Source organism: Hyla sarda, chromosome 5, assembly GCF_029499605.1.
Source record: "Hyla sarda isolate aHylSar1 chromosome 5, aHylSar1.hap1, whole genome shotgun sequence".
Taxonomy (NCBI): domain Eukaryota; kingdom Metazoa; phylum Chordata; class Amphibia; order Anura; family Hylidae; genus Hyla; species Hyla sarda.
Window position 1 is genome coordinate 269,026,256 of NC_079193.1, and position 23,262 is coordinate 269,049,517.

General features: G+C 45.9%; 1 long non-coding RNA gene across 1 annotated transcript in view; it reads right to left on the minus strand.

The window, feature by feature from the left end:
* LOC130272681 (uncharacterized) overlaps positions 1 to 21,156 on the minus strand; it is a 40,840-nt gene extending 19,684 nt beyond the window's left edge. Inside the window, exons 1-2 of the long non-coding RNA XR_008843687.1 lie at positions 21,056 to 21,156; positions 20,558 to 20,661 (exon numbers count right to left, since the gene is read on the minus strand). This is a non-coding gene — a long non-coding RNA (uncharacterized LOC130272681). The remainder of the gene's footprint in view (positions 1 to 20,557; positions 20,662 to 21,055) is intronic.
* Between the last annotated feature and the right edge of the window lie 2,106 nt (positions 21,157 to 23,262).

Below are 23,262 nucleotides of genomic sequence, written 5' to 3' on the forward strand. Positions count from 1 at the left end.
ATGTGTCTATGTGTGTGTGTGCGTGTGTGTGTGTGTGCATGTGTGGGTGTCCGTTTGTGTGTGTGTCTGTCTGTGTGTGTGTGTCTGTCTGTGTGTGTGTCTGTCTGTGTGTGTGTGTGTGGGGGGGGGGGGGGTTTGAATGAGAACCTGCTACTACTTAATGTGGGGGAACCTGCTACTACCTAATGTGGGGAACCTGCTACTACCTAATGTGGGGAACTATACTGCACCTAATGTGGGGAACTATACTGCCAACCTAATGTGGGGAACTATACTGCACCTAATGTGGGGAACTATACGGCACCTAATGTGGGGGAACTATACTGCATCTAATGTGGGGAGCTATACTGCGCCTAATGGGGGGAACTATTCTGCACCTAATGTGGGGGACTATACTGCACCTAATGTGGGGAAAATGTACTGCACCTAATGTGGGGAACTGTACTGCACCTAATGTGGGGGAACTATACTGCACCTAATGTGGTGGAACTATACTGCACCTAATGTGGGGGAACTATACTGCAGCTAATGTGGGGAGCTATACTACACCTAATGTGGGGAGCTATACTGCCAACCTAATGTGGGGAGCTATACTGCACCTAATGTGGGGAAGTATACTGCACCTAATGTCGGGAACTTTACTGCACCTAATGTGGGGAAGTATACTGCACCTAATGTGGGGGAACTATACTGCACCTAATGTGGGGAACTATACTGCACCTAATGTGGGGAACTATACTGCCAACCTAATGTGGGGAACTATACTGCACCTAATATGGGGAACTATACGGCACCTAATGTGGGGGAACTATACTGCATCTAATGTGGGGAGCTATACTGCGCCTAATGGGGGAAACTATTCTGCACCTAATGTGGGGGACTATACTGCACCTAATGTGGGGAAAATGTACTGCACCTAATGTGGGGAACTGTACTGCACCTAATGTGGGGAACTGTACTGCACCTAATGTGGGGGAACTATACTGCACCTAATGTGGTGGAACTATACTGCACCTAATGTGGGGGACTATACTGCAGCTAATGTGGGGAGCTATACTACACCTAATGTGGGGAGCTATACTGCCAACCTAATATGGGGAGCTATACTGCACCTAATGTGGGGAAGTATACTGCACCTAATGTCGGGAACTTTACTGCACCTAATGTGGGGAAGTATACTGCACCTAATGTGGGGGAACTATACTGCACCTAATGTGGGGAACTATACTACACCTAATGTGGGGAACTATACGGCACCTAATGTGGGGGAACTATACTGCACCTAATGTGGGGAACTATACTTCACCTAATGTGGGGGAACTATACTGCACCTAATGGGGAGAGCTATACTGCACCTAATGTGGGGAACTATACTGCACCTAATGTGGGGAACTGTACTTTACCTAATGTGGGGGGAACTATTCTGCACCTAATGTGGGGAACTATACTGCACCTAATGTGGGTAACTATACTGCACCTAATGTGGGGAACTATACTGCACCTAATGTGGGGAGCTATACTGCACCTAATGTGGGGAGCTATACTGCACCTAATGTGGGGAGCTATACTGCACCTAATGTGGGGAGCTATACTGCACCTAATGTGGGGAGCTATACTGCACCTAATGTGGGGAACTATACTGCACCTAATATGGGGAGCTATACTGCACCTAATGTGGGGAGCTATACTGCACCTAATGTGGGGAACTATACTGCATCTTATTAAGGGGGGCAGGGGACTGGTGAAGGGGTACATGGGACTGATTAAATCAAAAAAAATATTTGTCACAAAGATTTTTTTCCTCTTTGTGTACGTTTATGGGGGGGCGCCACAGGGTTAGCTCGCACAGGGCGCCTGAACACCTAAGGCTGGCCCATGACACACAAAGCTACCAAGCTGCAGCAGGGAGCTCATTATTGTGACTGTTGGCGGGCATCCGCAGCACGTAATATGCTGCCGATGTGCGCCGTGTGATGCTACACAATATACATTTTTATTTAATACATTTATTTTAATTTAATTTTTTTTACACTTTTTTTTACACTTTTTTTTATACTTAATGTTTTTACACTTTTATTTATTTTATATTTTTTTCCCTTTTTTTGAATGCTGCTGACATCACGAGCACAGTGCTCTCTGCTGACATCTCTGTCCATTTTAAGAACTGTCCAGAGTAGGAGAAAATCCCCATAGCAAACATATGCTGCTCTGGACAGTTCTTGTGATCTCAGCAGAGAGCACTTTGTTCCAAAAAGAAAATAATTTCCTCTGTAGTATTCAGAAGCTAATAAGTGATGGAAGGATTAAGATTTTGTACTAGAAGTAATTTACAAATCTGTTTAACTTTCTGGCACCAGTTGATTTAAAAAAAAATAAAAAAAATAAAGTTTTCCACCGGAGTACCCCTTTAACCTCTTAAGGACCCATGATGTACACGTACGTCAAGAGTCCGCTCCCGATCTATAACAACGGCTGGGACCCGTGGCTAATAGCGTGCGGCATTGATCGCGGTGCCGCGCTCTATTAACCCTTTAGACGCGGCGTTCAAAGTTGAACGCCGCGTCTAAAGTGAAAGTGAAACCATGCCGGTTAGCTCAGGGAGCTATTCGGGATTGCCGCGGCGAAATCGCGGCATCCCGAACAGCTTACAAGACAGCTGGAGGGTCCCTACCTGCCTCCTCGCTGTCCGATCGCCGAATGACTGCTCAGTGCCTGTGATCCAGGCATGAGCAATCAAGCGGCAGAATCTTCTATCAATGGTTTCCTATGAGAAACCATTGATCAATGTAAAAGATCAGTGTGTGCAGTGTTATAGCTCCCTATGGGAGCTATAACACTGCAAAAAAAAAAAAAAAGGGAATAAAGATCATTTAACACCTCCCCTATTAAAAGTTTGAATCACCCCCCTTTTCCCAGAAAAAAACAAAACAGTGTAAATAAAAATAAACATATGTGGTATCGCCGCGTGCGGAAATATCCGAATGATAAAAATATATCGTTAATGAAACCGCACGGTCAATGGCGTATGCGCAAAAAAATTCCAAAGTCCAAAATAGTGCATTTTTGATCACTTTTTATATCATGAAAAAATTTATAAAAAGCAATCTATAAGTCCTATCAATGCAAAAATGGTACCATTAAAAACTTCAGATCACGGCGCAAAATATTATCCCTCACACCACCCCATACACGGAAAAAGTTATAGGGGTCAGAAGATGACAATTTTAAACGTATACATTTTCCTGCATGTAGTTATGATTTTTTCCAGAAGTCCGACAAAGTCAAACCTATATAAGTAGGGTATCATTTTAATTGTATGGACCTACAGAATAAAGAGAAGGTGTCATTTTTACCGAAAAATGCACTGTGTAGAAACGGAAGCCCCCAAAATTAACAAAATGGCGTTTTTGGGTAAAATGACTGATGTCATTACAAAGTAAAATTGGTGGCGCAAAAAATAAGCCCTTATATGGATTTTTAGGTGCTAAATTTTAAGAGTTATGAGGTTAAAGGGGTTAAAACAGTGTATTTACCATTAATCAGTAATATTTCTAGTTGTCAAAACAAACACTCTTAAACAGCACAGAAAAAACAATGATAAGTATGGGTGCACACCTCACAGGGACTGGTCCAAGGTCCTCAGAGATCCACAATAATAAAGTTCAAGGCAGCACTTCATACCCAGATATTGCCCTTTATTCGCATCAATCTGTGACGTTTGTGACTGCTTGAAAAAGTATACTGAAATGTCACTAATTAATGTGAATAAAGGGCATTATTTGGGTTAAAGGTCCTCCTGGGTAGAAAAATCAGCTGCAGAAAATATGCAGCAAAAATATGCAGCAGATCCTGTATGTGTGAACGTACCCTTAAAGGGGTACTCCACTGTAAACATCTTATCCCCTATCCAAAGGATAGGGGTTAAGATGTTAGATCGCAGGGGTCCCACCGCTGGGGACCCCCGTGATCTCCGGGCCGGCAGCAGCGGCATCCGGAAAACGGAAGCTTACAGCTTCCACGGTCATGACGTCTCGCCACGCCCCCTCCATTCATGTCTATGGGAGATGGCGTGACGGCCAGTACATAGCCGTCACGCCTCCTCCCATAGAGGTGAATGGAGGGGGCGTGGCGGCCGGCATCGCCAGTCATCAGGCATGGAGCGGAATTCGCTCCATGCACCAATAGACTGGGGTGCGGCAGCGGAGATCAATGATAATGGTAAATTCCCTTCAATATATTTATCAAAAGTTTCATTAATGATTTTTTCAAAAACATAGGAAAAAGCATTCTGGAGACAGACACACAATTTATTTAGAAATAAACAAAAAAATAAAACTAAATTGAAATAGAAATGACTAGTATAACCATTGGACATAATAAATTGCTATACGTTTAAATGCTTGACCTTAAATGGGCACTGTCAGATCCCAAAACTTTTTATATGTTGTTACTGATGAAAATTAAAGACCTTTTGTAATATAGTTGATTGAAAAATGTTAAATAGGTATTTAATAAAGAAAATGGCTCCTGAAAATCCCACCACTAGGGGTCCCCATACCTACTGGGACAATGACAAGTCCTGCAGCAGCATCAGGCTTGTCCATGAGTCATGAACAAGAGATGAGTCATGGACAAGAGATGAGTCATGGACAAGGCTGCATGAGCAGACGCACCAATCACCTCCCTCCACCACAAGGGAGGGACACACCCCCTTCCCCTGAGAGGATTTCTAACACTGTGAGCTAAAGAAAAGAGGTATTTTTTAGAATATATATGTGTGATAGAGGCATAAAAATTTAATTATATGTACATGGTCTTGATTAGGTACAGAGTAAAATATAAAAAAATTTTTGTGGCATCTGACAGGTACACTTTAAGAACACCATCTATATTTAGTAGTCAATTTACAGTGATGTATTGTTTTTTCAGTTTTATTGACTCGCTGCTTGACTGATGTTTTGTGATTATCTGATTTATTTATACCACAGCAGGTAAACAACTTATATTATCATATTCAATTGCCATCAACTATTAAATCATTATCATGTAAGGTCATTCAAGCAAAACACACAAAACTGGTGGCATTTCTTAACAAAAATAACAAACATTTTATAAAATTTGTTCTTTTTTTTGCATTGGAAAACTTTATGTCTATGCTTCTGAAGTCCCATATAGAACACTTTGTGACCTCAGTATCGATTGAGTTAAATTCAGTACTAATTCAGTAAAATAAACATGTTAAATATTAACTTTATTAGAGGTCACTGTTGTATTTCTCACAAGCAATATGAAAAGGGTTCCACAATTTCTGGACCCTGGAGTATTGATTTTTCCATTCTTTTAACTAAAGATAAATGATCTGCACATTTCTCTAATGTATTTCCTCTTATCATCCACTGCACAGGTAATTGTCTTTACATGGAGAAAGAATATGAAACATTTTATAATGTGTTTCACTCAAAATATTGAGTTGTTATAATTAAGCAAATATTCATATACCGTATTTTTCGTCATATAGGACGTACCGGCGTATAAGACGCACCCAATTTTTAGGGGTAAAATCTAAAAAAATAAAGATTTTGAACCCAATAGTGGTCTTCAACCTGTGGACCTCCAGATGTTGCAAAACTACAACTTCCAGCATGCCCGGACAGCCGTTGGCTGTCCGGGCATGCTGGGAGTTGTAGTTTTGCAACATCTGGAGGTCCGCAGATTGAAGACCACTGCAGGAGGAGGTAATACTCACGTGTCCCCGCCGCTCCGGACCCGTCATCGCTTCCCTGGATGTCGCTCCATCGTTGTCGCCGTGTCCCCGTCGCTCTGGAATGTCTCTGCTGCCGGCCGGGTATCCTCGCTCTCCGTCGCCGCCATCACGTCGTTACGCACTCCGACGCACGTACGCGACGGCGAGGAAGGAGAGTGCCGGCATACAGGGGATCCCTGAACGGAGAAGACACCGAGGAGGCAGGTAAGGTCCCCCCCGGTGTCCTGTAAGCACTAACCCGGCTATTCTGTCGGGCTGTTCGGGACCGCCGCGGTGAAATCGCGGCGGTCCCGAACAGCCCGACTGAACAGCCGGGTTAGTGTCACTTTCCCTTCAGACGCGGCGGTCAGCTTTGATCGCCGCGTCTGAAGGGTTAATACAGGGCATCTCCGCGATCGGTGGTGTCCTGTATTAGCCGCGGGTCCCGGCCGTTGATGGCCACAGGGACCGCCGCGATAGGGGTGTATTCGCCGTATAAGACGCACCGACTTTTTCCCCCCAGTTTTGGGGAAGAAAAAGTGCGTCTTATACGGCGAAAAATACGGTAGGTAGGAAACATAAAAATTTAATAGAAAAGTAATAGAAATTTGTGTACAGGAATTTTAGCGCCACCGTCCCTATTCTTCCTATATACAGTATTATAGAAGGGAAAGGCAAAGTAATGCTTATGCAGGATCCTCTTTATGTTAATGATATTGATATTCTTTATTTATATAGTGCCAATATGTTGTGTGGCATCTGTACAATACTGTAATATATAGTGCTGGCAAAACCAGACAAAACAGATTAACTAAATAAATTACAATACAAACAAGAGGTATGAAGAATCTGCTCAAAAGAACTTTAGGAGGGATTCCACCCAAACACACTAATTATAAAAAAATAAATCTAATGTGGGGAATACTAACTCACATGCCCCCTTGCCCCCCCCCCCCCTCCGCAATCTGAAACACTGTTTCTTTGTGCTCCCAGCTGTTCATGGCAATTTACATGATCATCTTTTCTACCCCTTCAATGGTAATCACTGGTAAAAGCTCACGTCAGAGTCTGCAGTGGTCAGCATGTCACAGGTCATGTGACTGCTCCCTTCCCTCCCTCTCTGTTTTCTTCCTTGTCAGCTTCAAAATGACAGGAGTCCCTGCTCCTATGCATACACTACTGAGCAATGAGAAATTAATTGGGGGAATTTATGAGTACTGTGGGTTTGCATTTCTCATGTTGTTTTGTTCCCCACTGTGTAAAACCCTTCACATTTATATGCATCTCAAATTTTAGCACATTGAACCCAAATCTCTCACATGCATCCCATGATGCATCTTTACCTCACAACTTAAATTCTGGAATAGAGGAAAGATGGAGGCTTGTGTCACTTGGTGTGGAGACACCACAGGCCATATAAATCCTTTTTTTTTATTTTTTATTTATAGGTGCTTGTGTCTCCAGCAACTGAGATGTGACCCCATCTCCATCTCCATCTCCAAGCACAGCCACAGCTTAAAACAACAGAGACAGGGACGGACTTACCAAATAAAGCAAGGGCCCCCAGCGAGACTCTACCCTGGACCCACCTCTGCCCTACCCCTATTCCCGCCCAGTGGCCGACATTTATCATTGCCTTTATACTGTTTTTTGTGTCTAGAAAAGGCGCAAAACAGGGTTTATTTGCGCCTTTTTTGCGCCTTTTGGTTTACATATTTCTGCAAATTTTGAGTTGCAATCCACTGATTTTGGCAATACACGTGATATGGACGGGTTTTATGTACTGCGCCTTTTGGTGAAAAGGCGTAAAAAAGGCGCAAAGCCACTGAAAAGTCTCTAAAACTTCACCAGCCCAGACTTAACTTAGCTTTTTGGTATATGTGAAGAGAGAAATTTCAAAAAAATGTGACCTGCACAAAATTTATCAAATGCTCTGTGACCATTTAATAAATTTAGTGCTCCTACACACAAAAAAAGGTGTAGAAAAATGCTTCACTTACACCTACAATGATAAATGCCGGTCAGTGTGTATATGAATATTTGCCATAGAAAGGAATAGGGGGTGCAGTGCACTTGAGGCTATGTGTACTTTGAGGGATGGCAATGCCAATCACCTTAACTAGACCAAGCACTTAAAAACACTGAACTATCCTCCTCCTTTTTATGCCAACTTGGAATCTCTGTGATACCCAGTCCAACTTAGCGCCAGCCTCCACTCACCTTAATTGCTGAAGCTGGCTGCAATTATTTTTTAATGGCATTTACTATATGGTAAAAATTATTATTTTTTATTCTGTGAGTCGCTATGATTATGGCGATACCCAATTTATATAGCTTTTTTAGGTTCTTTTTCCTTTCTCAACAAAATCCCTTTTTTCCCTTTTTTGTGTTGCCATGTTCTCACAGCCATACCTTTTAGATTTTTCATCCAATTCAACTGTGTGAGGGCTTATTTTTTTGCAGAACAAGCTGTACTTTTTATTGGTACCATTATTGGGATTCATGCTACCTTTCTATCGTTTTTATTCTACATTTTGAACCGAAATTAGCGTTTTTTTGTTGTTGTTTTTTAACGGCATTCACTGTGCAGGATAATTTGGTGTTTTTTTACATTTACCCCATTCACTGCACCGGTTTCAATATGTTATATTTGAACAGATCTGATATTTCCGCATGCAGCGATACCAAATATGTTTATGTTTATTTTTGTTTACATTATTTTATTTTTAAAATGTGAATGGGGGGATGATTTAAACTTATATCACAGACGTGGCTTATTCACATTTATTAACTTATTTTAAAAAGAAATTTTCACGGTGGAAAGCAGGTAGAAAATAGTGACTGAAGGCGTAGGCTTCCCAGCAGCACAGAGTCTTTCTGGCGGGATTGTAGTGAGGAAGACAGTCTGTCTCGGTATGCATTCACACCACATTTATGTCATACGGGGAGTGGATCCGGCTGGGAAATGTGAAAAACTGGGCACTTCCGTATTCCAGCCGGACCTGGCCCCCATCTAATTCATTTGAATGAGCCAACTGGAGACAGATAGTGACTGGTTATCCGGTTTTGTGACCGGACTGAAATCCGTGGTATACTACAGTTTTCAGTCCGGTCACAAAACAGGATACAGGGCAAAAATTAGCTGACTGGAGTAACTAGCTGACTCCGGTTGGCTCATTCTAATGTCTACGCCTTCAGTCACTATTTTCTACCTGCCTTTTACTGCTCACTACATGATGGCACAGTCAGACATATAACTCATATCTCTGACTGTGCCATTATATAGTGAGCAAAATAGCAACAAGTCCATTCATAAGCCACACACTTTACCTGGAGTTTTTTTTTTTGCCTTTTTTTGCCCCCTGCTTGGGTGATTTATTTAGATTTATTACAGAAAGAGCATAGCAGCACAGAGTATTTCTGGAGGGATCTGCAGTGAGGTAGACTGTCTTGTAGAAGCAGACTGGGAAAACCGGCAGAGAGATCAGGGCACTTCTTTGGCAGGGTTATGTACACTGAGGACAAGCAGGGTTATGTACAATGAGGACAAGCAGGGCTCTGTACATTGAAGACAAGCGGGGCTCTGTGCACTGAGGACAAGCATGGGTCTGTTCACTGAGTACAAGCGGGGCCCTGTACACTGAGGACAAGCAGGGCTCTGTACACTAAGGACAAGCAGGGCTCTGTACACTGAGGACAAGCAGGGCTCTGTACACTGAGGACAAGCAGGGCTCTGTACACTAAGTACAAGCAGGGCTCTGTACACTGAGGACAAACAGGGCTCTGTACACTTAGTACAAGCAGGGCCCTGTACACTGAGGACAAGCAGGGCTCTGTGCACTGAGGACAAGCAGGGCCCTGTACACTGAGAACAAGCAGTGCTCTGTTCACTGAGGACAAGCAGGGCTCTGTGCACTGAGGACAAGCATGGGTCTGTACACTGAGGACAAGCAGGGCCCTGTACACTGAGGACAAGCAGTGCTCTGTTCACTGAGGACAAGCAGGGCTCTGTGCACTGAGGACAAGCAGGGCCCTGTACACTGAGGCCAAGCGGGGCCCTGTACACTGAAGAAAAGCAGGGCTCTGTAAACTGAGGACAAGCAGGGGTCTGTACACTGAGGACAAGCAGGGCTCTGTACACTAAGGACAAGCAGGGCTCTGTACACTGAGGACAAGCAGGGCTCTGTACATTGAAGACAAGCGGGGCTCTGTGCACTGAGGACAAGCATGGGTCTGTTCACTGAGTACAAGCGGGGCCCTGTACACTGAGGACAAGCGGGGCTCTGTACACTGAGGACAAGCAGGGCCCTGTACACTGAGGACAAGCAGGGCTCTGTTCACTGAGGACAAGCAGGGCTCTGTACACTAAGGACAAGCAGGGCTCTGTACACTGAGGACAAGCAGGGCTCTGTACACTAAGTACAAGCAGGGCTCTGTACACTGAGGACAAACAGGGCTCTGTACACTTAGTACAAGCAGGGCCCTGTACACTGAGGAAAGCAGAGCTCTGTGCACTGAGGACAAGCATGGGTCTGTACACTGAGTACAAGCGGGGCCCTGTACACTGAGGACAAGTGGGGCTCTGTACACTGAGGACAAGCTGGGCCCTGTACACTGAGGACAAGCAGTGCTCTGTTCACTGAGGACAAGCAGGGCTCTGTGCACTGAGGACAAGCAGGGCCCTGTACACTGAGGCCAAGCGGGGCCCTGTACACTGAGGACAAGCAGGGCTCTGTGCACTGAGGACAAGCAGGGCCCTGTACACTGAGGCCAAGCGGGGCCCTGTACACTGAAGAAAAGCAGGGCTCTGTACACTGAGGACAAGCAGGGGTCTGTACACTGAGGACAAGCAGGGCTCTGTACACTGAGGACAAGCAGGGCTCTGTACACTGAGGACAAGCAGGGCTCTGTACACTAAGTACAAGCAGGGCTTTGTACACTGAGGACAAACAGGGCTCTGTACACTTAGTACAAGCAGGGCCCTGTACACTGAGGTAAAGCAGGGCTCTGTACACTGAGGACAAGCAGGACTCTGTACACTGAGGACAAGCAGGGCTCTGTGCACTGAGGACAAACAGGGCTTTGTACACTGAGGACAAACAGGGCTCTGTACACTTAGTACAAGCAGGGCCCTGTACACTGAGGACAAGCAGGGCTCTGTACACTGAGGACAAGCAGGACTCTGTACACTGAGGACAAGCAGGGCTCTGTGCACTGAGGACAAACAGTGCTCTGTACACTGAGGACAAGCAGGGATCTGTACACTGAGGACAAGCAAGGCTCTGTACACTGAGGACAAGCAAGGCTCTGTACACTGAGGACAAGCAAGGCTCTGTACACTGAGGACAAGCAAGGCTCTGTACACTGAGGACAAGCAGGGCTCTGGGCACTGAGGACAAGCAGGGCTCTGTACACCGAGGACAAGCAGGGCTCTGTACACAGAGGACAAGCAGGGCTCTGAACACCGAGGACAAGCAGGGCTCTGTACATTGAGGACAAGCAGGGCTCTGTACATCGAAGACAAGCAGGGCTCTGTACACCGAGGATAAGCAGGGCTCTGTGCACTGAGCAAGCGGAGCTCTGTACACTGAGGACAAGCGTGGTTCTGTACACTGAGGATAAGCAGGGCTCTGTTGCCTGAGGACAAGCAGAGCTTTGTTGCCTGAGGACAAGCAGGGCTCTGGGCACTGAGGACAAGTGGGGCTCTGTACACTGAAGACAAGCAGGGCTCTGTACACTGAGGACAAGCAGGGCTCTGGGCACTGAGGACAAGCAGGGCCCTGTACACTGAGGACAAGCACACGTCTGTACACTGAGTACAAGCGGGACCTTGTATACTGAGGAAAAAACGGGCTCTGTACACTGAGGACAAGCAGGGCCCTGTACGCTGAGGACAAGCAGCGCTCTGTTCACTGACGACAAGCAGAGCTCTGTGTACTGAGGACAAGCAGGGCCCTGTACACTGAGGCCAAGCGGGGCCCTGTACACTGAAGAAAAGCAGGGCTCTGTACACTGAGGACAAGCAGGGCTCTGTACACTGAGGACAAGCAGGGCTCTGTACACTAAGGACAAGCAGGGCTCTGTACACTGAGGACAAGCAGGGCTCTGTACACTAAGTACAAGCAGGGCTCTGTACACTGAGGACAAACAGGGCTCTGTACACTGAGGACAAGCAGGGCTCTGTACACTGAGGACAAGCAGGACTCTGTACACTGAGGATAAGCAGGGCTCTGTGCACTGAGGACAAACAGGGCTCTGTACACTGAGGACAAGCAGGGCTCTGTACACTGAGGACAAGCAGGGCCCTGTACACTGAGGACAAGCACGGGTCTGTACACTGAGTACAAGCGGGACCCTGTACACTGAGGAAAAGCGGGCTCTGTACACTGAGGACAAGCAGGGCCCTGTACACTGAGGACAAGCAGCGCTCTGTTCACTGAGGACAAGCAGAGCTCTGTGTACTGAGGACAAGCAGGGCCCTGTACACTGAGGCCAAGCGGGGCCCTGTACACTGAAGAAAAGCAGGGCTCTGTACACTGAGGACAAGCAGGGCTCTGTACACTGAGGACAAGCAGGGCTCTGTACACTAAGTACAAGCAGGGCTCTGTACACTGAGGACAAGCAGGGCTCTGTACACTGAGGACAAGCAGGACTCTGTACACTGAGGACAAGCAGGGCTCTGTACACTGAGGACAAGCAGGACTCTGTACACTGAGGACAAGCAGGGCTCTGTACACTGAGGACAAGCAGGGCCCTGTACACTGAGGACAAGCAGGGCTCTGTACACTGAGGACAAGCAGAGCTCTGTGTACTGAGGACAAGCAGGGCCCTGTACACTGAGGCCAAGCGGGGCCCTGTACACTGAAGAAAAGCAGGGCTCTGTACACTGAGGACAAGCAGGGCTCTGTACACTGAGGACAAGCAGGGCTCTGTACACTAAGGACAAGCAGGGCTCTGTACACTGAGGACAAGCAGGGCTCTGTACACTAAGTACAAGCAGGGCTCTGTACACTGAGGACAAACAGGGCTCTCTACACTAAGTACAAGCAGGGCCCTGTACACTGAGGACAAGCAGGGCTCTGTACACTGAGGACAAGCAGGACTCTGTACACTGAGGACAAGCAGGGCTCTGTACACTGAGGACAAGCAGGACTCTGTACACTGAGGACAAGCAGGGCTCTGTACACTGAGGACAAGCACACGTCTGTACACTGAGTACAAGCGGGACCTTGTATACTGAGGAAAAACGGGCTCTGTACACTGAGGACAAGCAGGGCCCTGTACACTGAGGACAAGCAGCGCTCTGTTCACTGAGGACAAGCAGAGCTCTGTGTACTGAGGACAAGCAGGGCCCTGTACACTGAGGCCAAGCGGGGCCCTGTACACTGAAGAAAAGCAGGGCTCTGTACACTGAGGACAAGCAGGGCTCTGTACACTGAGGACAAGCAGGGCTCTGTACACTAAGGACAAGCAGGGCTCTGTACACTAAGTACAAGCAGGGCTCTGTACACTGAGGACAAACAGGGCTCTGTACACTGAGGACAAGCAGGGCTCTGTACACTGAGGACAAGCAGGACTCTGTACACTGAGGATAAGCAGGGCTCTGTGCACTGAGGACAAACAGGGCTCTGTACACTGAGGACAAGCAGGGCTCTGTACACTGAGGACAAGCAGGGCCCTGTACACTGAGGACAAGCACGGGTCTGTACACTGAGTACAAGCAGGACCCTGTACACTGAGGAAAAGCGGGCTCTGTACACTGAGGACAAGCAGGGCCCTGTACGCTGAGGACAAGCAGCGCTCTGTACACTGAGGCCAAGCGGGGCCCTGTACACTGAAGAAAAGCAGGGCTCTGTACACTGAGGACAAGCAGGGCTCTGTACACTGAGGACAAGCAGGGCTCTGTACACTAAGTACAAGCAGGGCTCTGTACACTGAGGACAAGCAGGGCTCTGTACACTGAGGACAAGCAGGACTCTGTACACTGAGGACAAGCAGGGCTCTGTACACTGAGGACAAGCAGGACTCTGTACACTGAGGACAAGCAGGGCTCTGTACACTGAGGACAAGCAGGGCCCTGTACACTGAGGACAAGCAGGGCTCTGTACACTGAGGACAAGCAGAGCTCTGTGTACTGAGGACAAGCAGGGCCCTGTACACTGAGGCCAAGCGAGGCCCTGTACACTGAAGAAAAGCAGGGCTCTGTACACTGAGGACAAGCAGGGCTCTGTACACTGAGGACAAGCAGGGCTCTGTACACTAAGGACAAGCAGGGCTCTGTACACTGAGGACAAGCAGGGCTCTGTACACTAAGTACAAGCAGGGCTCTGTACACTGAGGACAAACAGGGCTCTGTACACTAAGTACAAGCAGGGCCCTGTACACTGAGGACAAGCAGGGCTCTGTACACTGAGGACAAGCAGGACTCTGTAAACTGAGGACAAGCAGGGCTCTGTTCACTGAGGACAAGCAGGACTCTGTACACTGAGGACAAGCAGGGCTCTGTACACTGAGGACAAGCAGGGCCCTGTACACTGAGGACAAGCACGGGTCTGTACACTGAGTACAAGCGGGACCCTGTACACTGAGGAAAAGCGGGCTCTGTACACTGAGGACAAGCAGCGCTCTGTTCACTGAGGACAAGCAGAGCTCTGTGTACTGAGGACAAGCAGGGCCCTGTACACTGAGGCCAAGCAGGGCCCTGTACACTGAAGAAAAGCAGGGCTCTGTACACTGAGGACAAGCGGGGCTCTGTACACTGAGGACAAGCAGGGCTCTGTACACTAAGGACAAGCAGGGCCCTGTACACTGAGGACAAGCAGGGCTCTGTACACTGAGGACAAGCAGGACTCTGTACACTGAGGATAAGCAGGGCTCTGTGCACTGAGGACAAACAGGGCTCTGTACACTGAGGACAAGCGGGGCTCTGTACACTGAGGACAAGCAGGGCTCTGTACACTGAGGACAAGCAGGGCTCTGGGCACTGAGGACAAGCAGGGCTCTGTACACTGAGGACAAGCAGGGCTCTGTACACAGAGGACAAGCAGGGCTCTGTACACCGAGGACAAGCGGGGCTCTGTACACCGAGGACAAGCAGGGCTCTGTACATCGAAGACAAGCAGGGCTCTGTACACCGAGGATAAGCAGGGCTCTGTGCACTGAGCAAGCAGAGCTCTGTACATTGAGGACAAGCGTGGTTCTGTACACGAGGATAAGCAGGGCTCTGTTGCCTGAGGACAAGCAGAGCTTTGTTGCCTGAGGACAAGCAGAGCTTTGTTGCCTGAGGATAAGCAGGGCTCTGTTCCCTGAGGACAAGCAGGGCTCTATATACTGAGGACAAGCAGGGCCTGTACACTGAGGACAAGCAGGCCTCTGTACACTGAGGACAAGGAGGGCTCTGGGCACTGAGGACAAGCAAGGCCCTGTACACTGAGGACAAGCAGGGCAGGCACACTGGTCTTCGGCGACAGCAGTGAACCCCGTCGCTGCTGCGCTTAGACGTAAGGTTCACGTCACCGTAGGGCGTGACCTATGTGCCTCTCCCAGGCAGCCAGGCTGCCGCTACAGTGGCAGTCTGGGAGCGGAATAACAGTAACAATGGAGCCGCACAGACCTAGCTGCCACGGCAGGCCCTTTCCCCGTGCCGGGCCCAACGTCCGAATGGACCATTCCTGAGTTGAATTCCGCTTAGAAATTCCATAGTTTGAACATACCCTTAGGCACAATTCTCTGCACTACTACTATGTATTATACAAGTGATCTGATGTAAGCTGAATGACATAAATTAAAAGGAGAAAAAAAAAGATACATGAGCTGAAAATTAATGGCAATAAAATAACAGAAAAAAAAAAAGAAAAATCTATTGAAAAATATAATGGTAATTTCCCCTACATTTTGCAACAATCTTCAACAAGGAAACTTATGCTCATTCTAAACAGATGTTAAAATGGTAAATCTGATGGATTTGTAAACCTCAATGAGGACATGTCCCCTTTTGAGAAACCCTAATGCTAATTGTGGGTTTTAGTCTGATTTTCTGGCACATGTGAGACACAATTGTGGTACACAGGCAATTCACCAAAATTGTGTCTCACACCCTGAGAAAAAAGTGTGGGTTTCATGATATTAAATCCTCATCATTGTTTGCCTTGCTTAGTGGATAATATTGAAGTGGCTTCCGCATGGTGGAATGGTGCTTTAGAGGGCACGTGTATCGGGGATGGGTAATGAATAGATGTCAGCCTCAGTCTTTGGCTAGCAGCTATCTAGTGTTTATGGCCAGCATTATGTCATTGACATAATGGGGAGTTTATCATGGCTAAGTGTGAAAACTTTGAATTGAATTCTAAAACTAAAGGGCAACCGTGAATACCAATGTTGCCGGCCAATTAAAAGGGCAAACCTGTGTCAGGCATTACACATAGGATATCAGGAGGGCTGTATCTGTGCAAAAGACAGCAGAGCTTCTAATGGAATAGTACGTCTGATACAGTAAAACACACTAAGTGCTGAATGCAGTAATGAGGCGGTTATGCTCACCATTTCGGGTTGTGTGTTAGACACAACCACTTCTTATAGAGTGGAGGTACGGTGCAGCCACCCGGGTATCGGCAATGCGGAACCCACGCCGATCAAAGGATACAATGGTAGAAGAAACTTCAAAATAACATCCGGGTTTCAACGGCGCAATCCGTGTTCAAAGATTTCACAGTACACGTTGAATTGTGAGACTGTTCATATATTAAGCCAACAAACAAACGTGTTTCGAGACTAGCACTGTCTCTTTCACAATGTTAACCTGGCATATGCAGGTTAAAAGACACACAGGGTATTTATAGCAGAGAAAAAAGAAAAAAACACTAGAACAAGTGATAGACATGCCTGAGACATGTTCCTCCTCCAGCTGAAGGACGCATGCTGATGATGTGTGGTGTAGATCCTGACTGACAGCTTCACTTGCAGTGTCCATATGTATAAAGATTATGAAAAAAAAAAGCGTTTTAAAGTAAACCATGGTTTGTTGGTTGGAAATGATCATGGGGTTGGCAGTGTGTTAAAATGGGTCCTGACATTATTTGCACTTGCTCGGACATTTCCATTTTAGGAAATTCTTATCCTGGTCCACATGCACATAGTTATTACTGTGCCGAGGGCTAGTCACGATGGTAAGCAGTAGTAAAGGGATTTGATGCGCTGCAGGGGCACGGGAAACTTCACGCATGTGCATACTGTGATTAAAAGGCAGATCGTGGACATGAGCAGTGTCCCGATCTGTGGGGGACTCCAGCGCTGCGGAAAACTTGTCTTATGTGCATGCGTTGGCAGAAAGCTGTGTAGCAGATTCATTGTAGGCATGTTCCGAGCTGAAGGGGACTGCAGCGCTGCGGAAACATGATGTTGTGCGCCTGCGCTGGCTTTGGGTGTCTAGCAAGTTCAATGCTGACAGGGGATATTTCTATAGTGTGCTGTTTTCTTATTTTTGAATGAGGGGCTTCCGTGCCCCTGCAGCGCATCAAATCCCTATACTATTGCTTAGCATCGTGACTAGCCATCCGCACACTAATAACTATGGCAGGCACTTATCATTGTAGGTGTACACCAAAAAGCTAAGCTAAGTCTGGGCTGGTCTAGTTTTAGAGAGTTTTCAGTGGCTTTGCACCTTTTTTGCGCCTTTTCACAAAAGGGCGCAGTTCATAAAACCCTTCCATATCACGTGTATTGCCAAAATCAGTGGATTACAACTCAAAATCAGCAGAAATGTGTAAACCAAAAGGTGCAAAAAAGGCGCAAATAAACCCTGTTTGCACCTTTTTGCGCCTTTTCTACATACAAAAAACATTCTAAAGACAATGATAAATGTCGGCCTATGTGCGTGTGGACCAGTCCACTTGCAGTAGACAACCCGACGACTTACTCCCAATAAATGGATAAGAATTTAAGAATTTCCCCAAATGGAAAGGTCCGAGCAAGTGCAAATAATGTCAGGACCCGTTTTAACACACTACCAACCCCACGATCATTTCCAACCAACAAACCATGGTTTATTTTGAAACACATTTTTTTTAAAATAATCTTTATACATATGGACACTACAAGTGAAGCTGTCAGTCAGGATCTACACCACACATCATCAGCATGCATCCTTCAGCTGGAGGAAGAACATGCCCCAGACATGTCTATCACTTGTTCTAGTGTTTTTTTCTTTTTTCTCTACTATAAATACCCTGTGTGTCTTTTAACCTGCATATGCCATTTTAACATTGAGAAAGAGACAGTGCTAGTCTCGAAATGCGTTTGTTTGTTGACTTAGTAAATGAACAGTCTCACAATTCAACGTGTACTGTGAAATCTTTGAACACGGATTGCGCAGTTGAAACCCGGATCCTTTTTTGAAGTTTCTTCTACCATACAGGACCCACCTTTATTATATTGCCCAGATAGATTATCTCCTTTGGCAGACAATGCCTTAGAATAAGCTCAATATTGTCAACTTTGGGTACATAGCATTATCCCATATTATACTAAATAGCTACTTTTATATATATGCAAAGTCCAGGAATCACAGCACCAATAGGTCAAGGATCTTCATAAGCTGGTTTCTTTATTTACCCCAAAAATACAACGTTTCGGCAACAATAGCCTTTATCAAGCATGCTTGATAAAGGCTATTGTTGCCGAAACGTTGTATTTTTGGGGTAAATAAAGAAACCAGCTTATGAAGATCCTTGACCTATTGGTGCTGTGATTCCTGGACTTTGCACACATTAACACCAGGCTGGCTGCCTGGGTGATTCACATGCACGAAGGTTGGTCCCCGGTGCTGTCTCACGCCAATCCTTGTACTTTTATATATATATATATATATATATATATATATATATATATATTCTTCCTGTTATCTTCATTCTTTGACACAGTTCAATGATCTTGGGTCCACTCAGTGTTTATTATTATAATGTACAGTATGGCTTGTTTAGTACCAGAAAACTGCAAAATTGACTAAAAAAATCCACAGTACACATTTTGTACAATTCTAGGAGAGATGACTAATGTTGTGCTTTAAACACCATCCTCTGAAGACTAATGATCAGATGGGGATGGAGCTAATCTTTTCTCAAAGAGCACCTTTATTATTATGTCCCCGTTCAAGATGGTGGCATTGTCATGACAATGGTGGCATTCACCTCTAATATTTTAATGGTAAGCTGACATGTGAGTGACTTAAGTCTCACCTGTTGTGTTAGGGTAGGTTAAAGAGGCTGCTAAGCTCTTCTTTCACTGTAGTAATACAGTCCCAGGATCCTGCTGCCTCCATTGCCAAGTCGTTGCTCTAGCAGAGTTAACATTCATGTTGGTCTAACAATAAAGCCAGTGTGCTAGGTGCTGAGAGGCTTAATTTATATCCTTGTGTATAAATAAAATCTGTTTAACCGCTGTCACACCTAATAACTTTCAATAACAAAACCGCAGGTGACAAGTCTTTTGTAATGAATCCCAGTCCAACACGATGCCAGAGCATCTCTCCACTTCCTGTGCTAGATTTCTGCCTGTGCTAGCTGGGAGTTTGGCTTCAGGCCAGCAATTGTGTTGCAAGGTCCATTATCTGTCTATAAAACTGTGACACGATTTGTTTCTATGTCAGTCATTTTTATAGAAGGTTGAGCACATTCCACCGCACCACCATTTATACAAAAAGAAAGCAGAATAGTTGTACCAGTATATATTCCCACTTAGTTTTTGGGCCTCAGTTGTGTTTTTTCTGTGTGTCGTTTCCATTTTTGTTACTAACCATAATCAGGCTCGAAAAACTAAGTGAGAATATAGCCCATAAGTTATAATTTGCACAATGTTTTCTCCACAGCCAAATTAGATTGATAATTTATTCCAAACTATTTAAATTACAATGTCTATATCCATGAGTGAGTGCTTATATATGTCCCATCCATTCACATGGTAAAGAAGACTGTATGTTTATGAAATATTCATATATCCAATTGTTTCACTGTTAATACTGTCAAATATATGTGGTGCCCCAGCACCGGAGGCAGTCCTATGGTTTTGGACTGTCTCGGGCAGCTTGGCAGCACAAGGTGTTGGGCCCACTAGAATGCTACAGTTGTACTAATTATGTGAGAATGATAATGACTGATAATATATTTTTTCTAATTTAATTTTGTTATTCTTTTATGTACATATGTTTTTCCTGTTACTGTGCCTTTAATTGTGAGCAGTGAACCCCATGTGACCCCGCCTGCCAATGAGAACCTCAAAAGTCTCCCCTACATAGTGAGGTGCAGGGGAGGAGTTAGTCAGTCTAGTTCCAACAAGGTTCCTGAGCAACAGCTTCGCTCAGGTGTGCTGTATGTCGTGTGCTCTGAGGAGAGGCCTACTGCAAATCTAATCTCTCAACTGGAATGAATCCTTATGTGTTTTTGTATGTAATTCTACCAGTGTGATTAAAAAGACTCCCTGCAGAGCATATTGTGCATTTTGGCTGTACAGCGATACAGAGTTACGTAGCTTAATTCTTCATACTCAATACACCACAGTATTTTGGAGTTATTCTACTTTAAAATCAATGCTTGTTGAAGAGAATGGCTTCATGATAAGCCATCCAATAAAGCATGCCACACTTTGGTATGAAATAGATAGAATATGGAGGTGCTGTAGGGACCCATAGAAGCTTGTTAACTGCTGTTAACCGGCCTTTTATAGGGGAAATAGGATGGCAGGGCTTGTGCTGTGTTATTAATGATAAACATTTCCATGACACTATCGATCTATCTATCTAATAACAGTTTAGGGAAACAGCACCTCCAAAATAAAGTATACTTCAAGGTAAGTTGCATGCAGAGTCCGGACCTTGGTCAAGGGCCCAAGTATCAATAGAAGGAAAATATCCGCAGCACACAAAAAATCTGTGAAAAAAATGTGGATTTATTCCATAAACAGAGTGTCCAAGAACAACGTTTCAACTAGCTCTACCTATACTTATACAAGCTCAGTATACATAGTGAGTAACACACATTATATAAGGGTACCAATCTGATACCAATAGTGCAACCAAATTTACAATTAAGTGAAAAAATATCAAAGTACACCACATCAATACAATATAAGTGAAAAAACATTCCATCATGTGTACATACTCCATATAGGTATATTCAGAGTGCATACATATAACATTTTACATGTTCAATGCTGTACTACAGTCGTGAAAACACCCTAATTAGGAAGTTCATTATACATACAAAACCTCCTTGTGCAATTAAAATCAATATATATACAGTGGCTGTAGGGATGCTCACTCACCGGGACGTAATTAGTCAGATAGCGTGTAAACAAATCATTGTGCATGAGCATCACACTCCTGCGACTGTGCGGATGCAGTCTCGTAACGTCATGTCCGGTAGGGCCATATGCACTGACAGAGAGTGTTGGTAGCCATAGCAACCCGGTCCGGGATGTAAGTGCTTGCGCACAGTGCGCTTGATCTATACGACTGCACATGCAGCCTCAAATCCCCAGGTGGCCAGGAATATATGCAAAGACACATCGGAATCTAGTGCATGCATAAGTCCAGTTCCGATATACCGTAACAGAGGCCATATTAAAATAGGGCAAATCACTTCCTCTAGAGGAACAATGTTTAACATTATAAATAAAGTAAAATAAAGGAAGTAAAAATAAAAATAAAGACGGATCCCTTTCTTGTTAGAAGATATCTGGGTGGCACCCATATTCTGGCAATCAGGCAAGGTAAGTATGTGCACCCAGAGTCTGGCACATTTAAGTGTCAGAGTCCAGGTATCAATGCCATATATCCTCACCGGCACCATCAAATAGATGGCACCAAGGAGAGCAGCAGTCACCTTTCCTACACCTGTATAACCCTCACGGTCCTATATGCATTGGGTACCTACATAAAGTTTGTTATGTGACCAGTATAAAAAGAGAAATAAAAATAAAAATAATAAATAACAAAATTTATGAAAATAAATAATCAACTGGAAGTGGACTACCATCAGACACACTCTGTCCATCTAACAGAAACCCCAGGTCACAGGACTTTACTGAATATGAACACATTTATTAAGAAAGAATAACATTTGCAAAAAGAAAAAACATAATTAGTATAGAAAATAAATTACATTTTCATATTTACAAAAAACAATATATACTGAGTATACTACCACTTCAGTGATTTGAACCCAGGCTATATCGGAAAAAACTCACTTCCCCACAATCCTAGCTGATATCTTAAATTCAACATTTAACCCATGTGGTTTTAAGGAATTCAGTTCAAAGATCCATCTCAACTCTCGAAGTTTTAGAATGCTTTATCTCTCGTCCCCTCTTTTTAAAGGAGAGACATTGTTACGCCGAGCGCTCCGGGTCCCCGCTCCTCCCCGGAGCGCTCGCTTCACTCTCCCCGCGGCAGCGCTCCGGTCACGTCCTCTGACCCGGGGCGCTGCGATTCCGCTGCCAGCCGGGATGCGATTCGCGATGCGGGTAGCGCCCGCTCGCGATGCGCACCCCGGCTCCCCTACCTGACTCGCTCTCTGTCTGTTCTGTCCCGGCGCGCGCGGCCCCGCTCCCTAGGGCGCGCGCGCGCCGGGTCTCTGCGATTTAAAGGGCCACTGCGCCGCTGATTGGCGCAGTGGTCCCAATTAATGTGTTCACCTGTGCACTTCCCTATATCACCTCACTTCCCCTGCACTCCCTTGCCGGATCTTGTTGCCTTAGTGCCAGTGAAAGCGTTCCTTGTGTGTTCCTTGCCTGTGTTTTCAGACCTTCTGCCGTTGCCCCTGACTACGATCCTTGCTGCCTGCCCCGACCTTCTGCTACGTCCGACCTTGCTTTTGCCTACTCCCTTGTACCGCGCCTATCTTCAGCAGCCAGAGAGGTGAGCCGTTGCTAGTGGATACGACCTGGTCACTACCGCCGCAGCAAGACCATCCCGCTTTGCGGCGGGCTCTGGTGAAAACCAGTAGTGGCTTAGAACCGGTCCACTAGCACGGTCCACACCAATCCCTCTCTGGCACAGAGGATCCACTACCTGCCAGCCGGCATCGTGACAGTAGATCCGGCGATGGATCCCGCTGAAGTTCCTCTGCCAGTTGTCGCTGACCTCACCACGGTGGTCGCCCAGCAGTCACAACAGATAGCGCAACAAGGCCAACAGCTGTCTCAACTGACCGTTATGCTACAACAGTTACTACCACAGCTTCAGCAGTCATCTCCTCCGCCAGCTCCTGCACCTCCTCCGCAGCGAGTGGCCGCTCCTGGGATACGCTTATCCTTGCCGGATAAATTTGATGGGGACTCTAAGTTTTGCCGTGGCTTTCTTTCCCAATGTTCCCTGCATCTGGAGATGATGTCGGACCTGTTTCCCACTGAAAGGTCTAAGGTGGCTTTCGTAGTCAGCCTTCTGTCCGGAAAAGCCCTGTCATGGGCCACACCGCTCTGGGACCGCAATGACCCCGTCACTGCCTCTGTACACTCCTTCTTCTCGGAAA